The sequence below is a fragment of the Aegilops tauschii genome, chromosome 3, assembly GCF_002575655.3.
Source record: "Aegilops tauschii subsp. strangulata cultivar AL8/78 chromosome 3, Aet v6.0, whole genome shotgun sequence".
In the NCBI taxonomy this organism is placed as follows: domain Eukaryota; kingdom Viridiplantae; phylum Streptophyta; class Magnoliopsida; order Poales; family Poaceae; genus Aegilops; species Aegilops tauschii.
The window spans coordinates 28402353-28413898 of NC_053037.3; the positions used below are offsets into that span (position 1 = coordinate 28402353).

Below are 11546 nucleotides of genomic sequence, written 5' to 3' on the forward strand. Positions count from 1 at the left end.
GGGGGCACGGTTGCCCCGATCTCGATCCAGACGGGGGAGGGAGAGGAGGAGCGAGGCATGGGGGAGTGGGTGGACCGATCTAGGTCATGGGGGAGTGGCGGGGGTAATGGGGGCGCCGGCTGGGCCGACCTGGCTTGCCCAGTGGCTAGCTGGGCCGAGGCCCAGCGGGGAGGGGGGGTTCTTTTCCTTCTTTTTGTTTGTTCTGCTTTTTTTATTATTCTATTTTTTTTCTGTTTTCTTTTATTTTTGTTTTATAAAATTTAAAAGCGACAACTAATTTGATGTTATTAAATAGGTCACAGCCCCAAATACTTTGGCACTTTAAATAAAGTATTTTGCATTTGCTTATTAGTTAAAAAGCACTTTAGATAATTGTTTTATCGTTGTTTTAGTTTATTTGGTGCATTTAAGTATTTTATTAAAAGATGATTTCTTCATCAACATTTATTATGGATTATTTGACACATTAGGAACAATTTAGTTTCGACTTTTGAAAACTTTAATTGTTTTGACTTTGATTCAAACTTGAATTTGGATCGGTTCTAAACTAACGCGAGATTATCAACAGTAATCGAGGTGACATGGCATCATTACCAAAGGGTTACTGTAGCTTGATTACCCGGGAGTCACAGCTACCCAGAACTATTTGGAATTGCCATAAACATATTAGTGCAAGCGTTGATGCATAGCATGCACAATTGCCAATATTTTATATATATTAACAACAACAATTATTCGGTTAATATTGATGGTGCACAAGAGTAAAAAATCAGTAAATAGGGAGAGCTCATATATTGAATCTGATTGGTTGCATTACATGGAACAAAATCGAAAGAGTAAACACATGATTTTCTTTACATTGACCCTGAAAATGACGTCACATCATTTTCTATACACTGACCATGAAAACGGCTTTCTAAAAACTTAACGTAAAACTATGTTGGTAGTAGTCCCATTCTCCGCCTTGCCAAAAACAACTTATCCATGCATCCTCTATTTATCTTGGCAATCTACATCAAAAATAAAAACTAACATGAGTAACGTAGCATTAGAGAATGAAAAAACCCTGGCCAATAGAGCAATACAATTAAGAAGAGGGGGAAACATACAAAGGCTGAAGGCCTTGCGATAACTAATCTAGCTGTATGACAATTACTTTTGACATTTTTGAGTGGTCGTATCAACTGATCATATCTATACCCCTATATAGTGTGCGAATAACTTTGAAAGATGGTCGTTGGATGAAGCTAATCCGATGGTGCAAAGATGACAAATCCGAGCACTATTGGCCGTTGGATATCATCTACATTCCACCAGATTTTGCCACATGTACAATCTAGAACACTTCATGGTTGAACTTAAGCATAATGCACAAACCTCAAAACACAAAGCACTTCTTCTTTGTTCTAGAATCTTCCGTATTATAATTGCCCAAAAAAATCTACATGAATTGCCATTATTTGTTTTTACTTTATGCTTTACAACGCACAATTCCATGAATCTTAAAATAGATTAGCTTTTTTATTAAAACTAAATGATTTTGAATGAGATGAACTATAAGAATTAAACGAATATCTACATCATGCATATATGACTCAAAGCTTACATGCTATATATAATGTGGTATTTATTCATAATTTAGTTGCCAAATCTCATGCGTGCAATGCGCGTATACCTTACTAGTTTTTCTAATGTAGCATTAGAAAGGTTACTGAGCTAGGTTGGTTGCATTACATAGCCGTAGAAGAGCATGTTGTTGGCTTGATATCTAATCTTGCAAATTGCTTATTCAGGTAAGTTTTATTTGCTAAATCATAATAACTTCACCGATAATTAGTACTATCATTTTGACAATTCATGGCACGCTAAATACTTTGCACACTCATTGCTATTCAGAGATTTAGATCATTTCTATCATAGTAAGTGCAGAACAGTATAAACTTGTCTTTGTGGAACCACGTACAGGACACTGATTTCTATCATAGTTATTTGAATTTTTTTTGCTATGTATTATTGAAAACAAAAACATGTGTATAGTCTCTCTTATATACTGAAATCTTAGTGAACTGCGGAATAATCTTATTACAACATTGATCATTGGTATAGGATGGGAAAAAACAACATATAAGATTTTTTTCTTGAACAATTGATGTGCATGATTATGCTAGAGGGATATACTTAATTTAACTTCAGCGGCGTCAAGTTCAATTCTTGTTTCACATTCACAAAACAAGGGGAAAACATGTCAATGCAGGGTGAGAGAAGCTTATCTATATGGTGGCGCATCTTTTGTGCTGCTTCAGATGGCATGACGATTGGTAGACAGCTTGTCAAAAAATTTAAATAAGTACAGAGAATTCAGGAAATCAGATGTTCTCGAAAAAATCAAGAGAATTACATGAAGCAAGTTCAGAGATGTTCAATTAGCTGCCGTCATTTAAACTAAAAAAAGAAGTAAAGCATCCACACTTAAGAAAACAGAATGCCCATCTTAATTAATGGCCCACCTGTCCTCAAATGTAGAAAATGACCACCGTAACATCATCTGCAATACCTAGTTCCTTTCTCATCTGTTTTATGAAAATTACTTCCATTAGAAACCAAAAATATGGGTTAGGTAGGATAACACTCTCGAGCAGAATTCAATAGACCTCAGATCCAGATTTGTGTAATCTTCTCACCACAAAAGGCACATCAATGACATCGGTACATCATGGAAAGCAGGCACTGTAGAAGATAAAATCAGTCACATTTCATTCACGAGAAGTGCAAGTCAATATTAGATGTTTGGATATATCATCACTCGGACGCAAGGACATACTAGGGTAGTATCCAGGGAGTCGTATCAACATTTCACAAATTTTTTTTTTAGAACGAAGGCTCAAGAAGAGCCCGGCTTTGAATTAACAAAGCCATCAACCGGCCAGGATTACAAGATCAACAACTTACAAGAAAAAGCAAAAAGAGAGACAAGCGGCTGATACAAGGAGCAAAGCGAAGCAGACTCTAAGGCAGCAGCGATAGCAAGCACGCCATGCTGCCGCCATCACCCTACAGGACGACCTACACCAACCGGACAAGCTACGGACTTGAGAGGATGCACCACCGCGCTAGCTTCGTGATCGTAGCCAGACTCGAAGACAGAACAGACACTCCTCTGGAACTGCCACTGCATAGGGCCCCTGCCCTCTCATCCTGGCTCGAAGGATGCCGCACCGGCAGGCGGCAGCTCGGTTCACCGTAGAACCCAGAGGAAGACGTCCAATCTACGCATGAGGAAGGAACTAGGAGCAGACCTGCTAGCACAGAGCACACCAATCCGAGCACCGTCGTCGTCCGCGGTCAAGCCACACCGAAGGGCTAGAGCTGTCGGCCACAGTCGCAGCAAACGGGTAACAGCGATGAGCCACCGAAGAGAAGGCAGTGAAGCGCCGAGCCAAGCTGCCACCCGCCACCATCACACCCACAACCCGACTCTCTCGCCGCCCCTGCGATCCCCGGACTGCGCCTCCAAGAAGGAACACGACACGGATGTGTCGTCGCCGCCCGAAACAGGGGACCTAGGCTTTCACCTAGCAGGGAACGGAAGGAGGGGAAGAAGGATCCTCACCACAGCCTCCAGGGAGGGGTACGACGCCCATGGCGTCGCCTGCGATGTGGCTGCGCTGGCCAGGGGTTTCCCCCGGATCCAACCCCACTCGACGAGATCCGCGCTGCCGGCGCCCGGGGAGAACGGCCTAAGCCACTAGGACCCGGATCCGGCGATGGAAGGAGCAGATCGGGGCGGAGAGGAGGAGATGCATCTGGCGGCCGCAACCGCGCAGGGGAGGCCGCACTCCGGCGACCGTGGACCGACGCCTCCTCGTCCCCCGCGAGACCGAGGGAGGCGCCTCACCAGCTCCGGCCGGAATGGCCCGCCGCCCGGACCACCCGGCGCTCTCCGCCCGGGGCCGCCGCCCCGGCTGCCGAGGCCCTCCACGCTATGTGGAGCCGCCAGATCCCCCGCCGCCACCTTCATCGGTGTCGAGCGCACGCCGGCGCACACCTCTGGCGGCGGCAGAGGGGAAGGGGAGGGGGGGAGGAGGGGTGCGCCGGCGGCGGTTAGGGTTTCCCCCGAGTCGCCTCGGAGGAGACGACGCGGGGGCGGGGGGGGGGGGGGGGGGGGCGGGGGAGGGCGGAATCTTACCAACATTTCACAATTTCCCCTCTACTACTGAACAGATAATAAAACCCAGCTTGCATATGTAACTGTGAATGACACAATATAAAGGTAAAATATAGATGTCGAGATCAAGATTTACATGCATATTGACTAAATATTTACTTTCTCTAAGATTTAAGAAATTTAGCTCTGGAAGGAGGATGCCTTTTAGAACTTAGTACCAGCCAGCTAAATAACAATGCAGCTAATAACAAACTACACATATGGAACGTTAAACTTGAATTTATCCTAAAGGTTGAAAATTTCAACTTAAATTAAGCATGCCCAGTTGGTGTAAGAAAGTGCTACTATATAAGGAACTAAAGTCTGTAAAGAAAGGCACCTCCTACACATTTGAGCGATGACGATGTTCAGCTGCTACAGCATACTCGGCATAAATGAAGTCTCAACTACAACCTGAAGATAACAGATCGGGGCTTTTCTGTATGTTAGGAAACTGAAATAATGGGGAATTTGAGGATTTGCCACGCCTTTAATTACACTTTGAGGATTTGCCCCTGTTTACCCTGTAACTGAGGATTTGCCACGCATTTGCTGTAATCTTGAGGATTTGCCCCCGACGAGACGGGCCACAGCAAAATGACCAACAAGCCCTCGTGTTGATCTACGTGAGAGGCAGCCAACCCCGATCGTTCTGTCCCAGATATCACGCTCGTCTGATACGATTTGGGTGGCAGCGGCGAAGGCGACCTCGATCTCCACGACGGCGGCGACGACGACGACGACGGCAGCGACAACGGCAGTGGTGGCTGCAACCTGGTATGTGCCACTATATGCCATTCCTTCGACCGTCACCTGCTCCCCCAAGGTCGTTGTTCCTCTAGTGCAACATGTCAATACGTCCACCTTTTGCCTTGGTATGAGTCTGAACCAACTCCCAGATTTGCCCCTAAAACATAGTTAATCAACAAACTCCGAAGAAATCATCTCCAGATTTTCTGCAAATTCAGAGTCCTGCTATTAGCTCCCACTTGATTGTTAATGTCAAGAAACCTGAAGATAAAATAAAAGCCATTTGGCACCTGTTGAATAAACATGTAAAGAGAATAACAAGTTTGATGCAGAGCATGTACGGTTGATCTGTGGAGGATGGATGCTATGGATGATGGCCCTAATATGGGTACTGAGGGTGTTGCTCTCAAGACACAAAGGTGAGAATGATACTCTATCCGCATTTCCGTCAATGAACAATCTAACCGTAAACTTCGAATATTTCACTGTAGGGTGAAGCAGCCTGTTCATGTTAACATCAAAGTTAGAGTTCTTCCATATCGGGCCATGCTTGCTGATGGCGCCGAGGAACAAATGGAGCGGCAGGATATTGAAATGCAGATTAGATGGAAGGGGCTCACTTTAAACAAATTTGCATATGACTTGAGCCAATACATACCATGGGGCCCATGGCAGGAGGTGCATCTGTTTGGCTATGATAAGGATTCAGATGAGGAATGCAGACTGGTTAGCACTAAGCAATTGAGAAGCCATTTGATTGACTATATGTGGGGAGAGGAAGAAAAAGTGAAGATGCTAGTTGAGGTGCATACAAAACCTGCTAAGAAATCTGTCGCGAAGAGAGCTAACAAGCCTACTAAGGAACCAGCTGCTAAGAAACCTAAGAAGGCACCTGTTGAGAAGGCACCTAAAATCCTAAAATCGGCTATGGATGATGTACTATGCAGTGCTACATCATCTGTGGTTGTGGACAATGCGAATGAGGAAGCACTTGAGGTTGTTCAATCAATGGCGAGTCAAACAAGTGCTTTTGTTGACAATGATATTAACTTCACAGCATGTGATGTTGTTCAACCCAATATGCCATCAATTTCTGACATTGCTGAAAGCAATGAGCAATGCAGGTCTTCAGTGGTGTTGGATATCGAACCACCAATTGATTGGAGCCTAATTGAGATTGCTCCTCCAAATGAAGATGAAGTGGATGTTCCAGTTACAGAGGAGAATATGTGTGATTTTCTAGGTATCGAGGAGGATGAGACACATGAAGCACCTTCTTCGCCACCTAGTGAAGATGCGTATCTCACTGATGAGGAGGACCAACAACTATTAACTGAGGCTGCTATTCCTGTTGATGACAAGATAGCTCAAGAGGAGGAGATTGCATATGACAAAGAGAACCCTCATATGTATGTAGGTGCCTTGTTTCCTTCAATGGAAGAGTTCAGGATGGCAATAAAACAATATGCCATTAACAATGAAATTGACATATGGGGATATAAAACAGACAAAAAAAGATATCTCGGACAATGCAGAGGCATCAAGTGTCCATGGAGAATAACTGCTCGTTTAAGGGCTGATGAGAAAACAATAAGGGTACTAACAACTTTCTTGCTAACAATAACTTCTGTTTCTAGTACTCCAATTCATATTACTTGGCTTTAATATGAGTAATATGGATCGGAGGGAGTGATTAATTTTCTTTTATTGAATGCAGTACTATTTCTCATAGGCCATTTGTTTTGTATGGATGCAGGTCACTAAGATGAGTAAGAAACACAAGTGTTCTTCAAGTAGCAGAGTAAAAAACACCATGGCAACACAAGGTTGGGTTGAAGCCAAGGCAATGAGTATACTCCAGAATGATCCTACCATAGGATGTAAAGAACTACAAGAGAAACTCGAAGAAACTTATGACATCACCATTGGTTATGATACAGTTTGGGCCGGTAAATCTAGAGCCGAAAAACAGATTTATGGCACTTTGAAGCAGAGTTTTCAGAATTTGCATAACTTCAAAGCAGAAGTTGAGAAGAGATCTCCAGGGAGCATCGTAGAGGTTGATACCAAGGTAGTAGATGGTAAAGTCCACTTTCACAGATTCTTTATGGCTCTTAAACCTTTCATAGATGGTTTTCTAGCTGGTTGTAGACCATATCTCAGCATAGACTCCACGGCATTGAATGGTAGATGGAGAGGACACTTGGCAGCTTGTACAGCATTAGATGGTCATAACTGGATGTTTCCTGTTGCAATTGGGTTCATTGATGGAGAGACTGAGGAAAACTGGACTTGGTTCATGTCACAACTCAATAGAGCTTTAGGTTCAGTCCCTAACTTAGCTATATGTACAGATGCATGCAAAGGTTTAGAAAATGCTGTCAAAAAGGTTTTTCCTCATGTGGAGCAGAGAGAGTGTTTTAGGCACTTGATGGCAAACTTCACAAAAAAATTCAAAGGTGATGTGTTTGGTAGGATGTGGCCTGCTGCTAGGGCATATAGGCCTGAAGTTTTCTCCCATCATATGCAGAAAGTCTTGGCAGCTAGTAGCCATGTGCATGAATATTTGTCAACCTATCACAGTTTGAAGTGGATGAGATGCAGTTTCAATGCAGACATCAAGTGTGATTATATAAACAACAATCTGGCCGAGTCTTTTAATAACTGGATAAAAGATTATAAAGACTTGCCTGTTGATGAAACTAGTATACAAAAGAAGGAGAATTGGGGAGAAATTGAGGGGAAAGATCATTCCTGCTGTTATTCAACAGATTTTCAATAGGACTAGAGGGCTTGGTCATCTAAAAGTTGGAAAATCAGGTAATGGTAGTTGTGAAGTCAGGGACACAAGCAAAAACAGTCTTAGGCATGTTGTGAAGGTTGATAAACATGAATGCACCTGTTTGGAATGGCAGCACACCGGAAAGCCTTGTGAGCATGCTCTAGTATTTTTGATGGGGAGGAGAAACCCCAAATGGGTTGACTATGTTCATAATTATTTCTCCTTGGACAAGTTTAGGGCAGCTTATGCAGGTGAGATTGAGCCTATGACAGATAGGAGTCAATGGCCTCATGTGGATGTTGGTTTCGACATGGACGCACCAATTGACAAAGGAAGACCGCCTGGAAGGCCTAGAAAGCAGAGGTACAAGAGTGCCCTCGAAGGTGGAAAAGGTGGTCCAAAAAAGAAAGAACCTAAACAATTGGGCAGCCAAAACAGATGCAAAAGATGCAATGAACTAGGTCACAGACAAGCTGCTTGCCCTTTAAATGGTCCCAAAAAAAGGTAATTATATAACCAAATATATTTTGCATTACTTTTGTCATGTTATGAATTGTTTCCAGTTATATGCATTTTGTATCATGTTGCAGGAAGAGAAAACAGAGAGCAAGAACATATCCTGCTGAAGATGATGAGCCAGGACCTCAAATTGGTGGTGCTCCCGTTGGCACACCCAACAGACAAATTGGTGGCGCTCCTGTTGGCACACCCAATAGGCAAATGCTTACTATTCCTGCCAGTCTCCATGATAGTCCTAGGCCAGTGACAAGAAGGTAATATACAGTAAAATGATTATTTCATTGCAGTCCAAAGTTGATCTCTCATGTTTACTATTCCACTCTTTATAGGATGCTGGCTATAGCCTTGGCTGATGAATCATCAGAGCCAACAGAGGTGCCTTCGACCTCGCGTGCGAGAAAGCTGACCCCTAAGAGAAAAAGAACGTAGATGGTGGCGTGCTTATGTGGTGAACTAGATGCTATGTCATGTCATTTTTTTGAGCTAAACATGCTATGTCGTGTCCTTTTGTGCCGAACTATGTTTGTTGATTCTTATGTATGGATGTCAGAGTCAGACTATCTATTATTGTAACCAAATGTTTGCAGTTGCCATGATTTGTGAAGAAATGTTGTCCAAGTGGTAGCCTGATGATGCACAATTTTTTTGGCCAAAAAATCAAACTACCCAGATAAAGTTGAAACAATTCCACAAAATAAAGAGTTTTAAATTGAGCATTCTGGGAAACTTTGAGCTCACTTGGCCGAACAGAAATTGAGAAACTTAAAAACAGATCATTTCCGGCCTATTTTTGGGTCAAATTTGGCCTAAAATTGAAATTATGCAGGAAACATTGAAACAATTACTGAAAACCGTGAATTTCTGGGAGAATTTGAGATCATTTGGCGGAGCAAAAATTAGAATATTAAGAAGTACCCAAAATGACAAATCTGAAGTTCACAACTTCAGAAAGTACACATAACCACAAATCTGAAGTTCCTTAGATTTGGGAGAGCACGGACCTGTGCAGCAGCTCGGGGAAGGCAGAGCCCATTGCGGCAGCAGCAAGCTCGGCGAGGGTCAGCAGGAAGAAGCAGCAGCTCGGGGAAGGTTCCACACAGTGAGACCTCGCAGCAGCTCACGGACGCACAGCAGCATGCAGCGGCAGCTCGTGGAAGGTTGCACACAGGGCGTCGCAAGCTCAAGGAGGCACAACACCACACAGCAGCAGCTCAGGGGAGGACGCCCTTGCCGGTATAGCTGCTGCAAGGTCGCACGACGTACGGCGAGGTTGCAGGGCGGCCATCCACCATGGACGAACAGAGTACAAGCAAAAGGAAGAAGAGATAAGGTACATGTCCGATTGGGGATTACTCATCCTGATTTGGACCAGGGGCATTTTGGTCACATAATTTATACTATAATCTGCCAAATGATCCAAACCGTGTACGGAGGGCAAATCCTCAAGATTACAGCAAATGCGTGGTAAATCCTCAGTTACAGGGTAAACAGGGGCAAATCCTCAAAGTGTAATTAAAGGCGTGGCAAATCCTCAAATTCCCCATGAAATAATATAACAGTGCAAAGAAGCAAAAAAAGAGTGTATACTGTCAGTCAGTCCCAAATAAAAGCTATCAAAACTGTTAGGCATTGTTAGCATTACTTACAGATCCAAAGTTTTGTGGCGTAAACATAGAAGATATTTTTTTTACCAGGCACAATGAAGAAGTTACAGAATACAATCTCGAAAAAAACTGAAGTTACAGAATATATCAGACTATCTGTGCCATGTCATCAAGCTGTTATTAGCAAAAACAAACAGCCGTAAATTAGTTAAGTACACACTGATTCCCTGGTACTTACAACCTGGTATTTCAGTGCGCGCACAACTACAGTGGAGAACTCAGATCGGGGAGTGGCATGGATGCATAGATCAGGCGAGTGATCAAGGTAGCATAGATAATCGTCAAAATTTCTGGAAAAGAAACAGCCTTGGCATGATGGCCAAGCCACACCGAATACCAGCAAGGGTAAGATCAGAGGGGATCAGTGCCTTACTGAACTGTCGGCGTCGGAGTCGAGGTAGCTGACGGAGCGCAGCACCGTCGAGCCCGAGCCGATAGCCGCTCGTTCAGAGAGGCGGGGTGGTGGGCCGACAAACCGGAGGTGCCAAAGCTGCGCCGGCGACCCGTGGGGGTCTAGGGTTTCTGCGGGGGCGTGGGCAGGGTCGCATAGGACGTCGGGGAGGCGGCGGGCCGCGGGTTAGAGGAGAATAGTAAGAGGGATCCGAACCAGGGATCATGAGTGCAGGGGAGCGCCGGAGTTCCCTGGAATCGGTGGTGGTGGAGAGAGAGGAATCGGGGGAGAGAGCTGGCGGAGAGGATTTTATTTTTCTTTCATCCTTAGACGCATGATATTAGCGCACCAGGTGGTGGTGGTGGATGAGGTTAGAGGCCTTCGTGGCTCGTGGGGAGGTGGCCAGGTGGGAGGGTTAACCCAACGACAACACATGCTACAGTTCGTTGCTACATATTTGTTGCTATATGGGGGTGTTTGTTGTAGTGATGGATGTACATGCATGACAAAAAACGCGACCTACTGTGACAAACATGTATCATTACGGAAGTGTATTTTTTTGTAGTGCACTATGGATATCCGCCGGTCCATCCTTGGCAATAAACCAACTTAGGCCAAAAGCCTAAGCTTGGGGAGTACGTATTTCTTACCGACATTACATTTATGTTCATACACTCATTGTAGATGTCGGTGCTCATACTTTTTCACTGTAATATCCATGCTAGTTTATCTTCTTTTTCCTGCTTTATTCTTGTGTGTTTGTTAAACCTTAAGAAAAACCCAAAAAAATTAGTATAGCTTTTAGTTAGTTTACTTTTCTTGTTGTAGTAGTAATAAATAAAAAGAAAACCCAAAAAGATTTCATTTTCTTCTTTTGCTTGTTGGGAGCTTTCCCGTGTAAATAGTTTTATTTCTTTTCTTTTCTTTGTGGGTCGATAGGAGAAGACCATAATTAAATTGTTGAAGTGGCTCTTATATGCATTATTGTTGATTTAACCAAGAGCCCATATTGCCTTGTCTTCTCCTGTTTATTGAATGCTCGCAGATTCCAGCTTAGTCCAATGCATGTGCACTCTTATTATTTTCACATCGTTCGGTCGTGCAAGTGAAAGGCAATTATGACGATATATGATGGACTGACTGAGATGAGAGAAGCTGGTATGAACTCGACCTTTCTTGTTTTTGTAAATATGATTAGTTCATCGTTCCTGATTCAGCCTATTATGAATAAACATG

At 43.7% G+C, this 11546-nt stretch overlaps 1 long non-coding RNA gene across 2 annotated transcripts; it reads right to left on the bottom strand.

Annotated features, from left to right (window-relative positions):
• Positions 1-223: 223 nt before the first annotated feature.
• On the bottom strand, positions 224-10823 carry LOC109772716 (uncharacterized). 2 transcript variants are annotated; one of them, XR_005771777.3, is made up of 5 exons: positions 9257-10823; positions 4545-5160; positions 2682-2727; positions 2508-2570; positions 224-1010 (listed from the first exon to the last, which is right to left on the bottom strand). It is a non-coding gene; the product is annotated as an uncharacterized lncRNA (long non-coding RNA). The 2 variants fall into 2 exon arrangements; XR_006671663.2 differs by having other exon boundaries at positions 227-1010; positions 4545-4618; positions 10293-10618.
• Between the last annotated feature and the right edge of the window lie 723 nt (positions 10824-11546).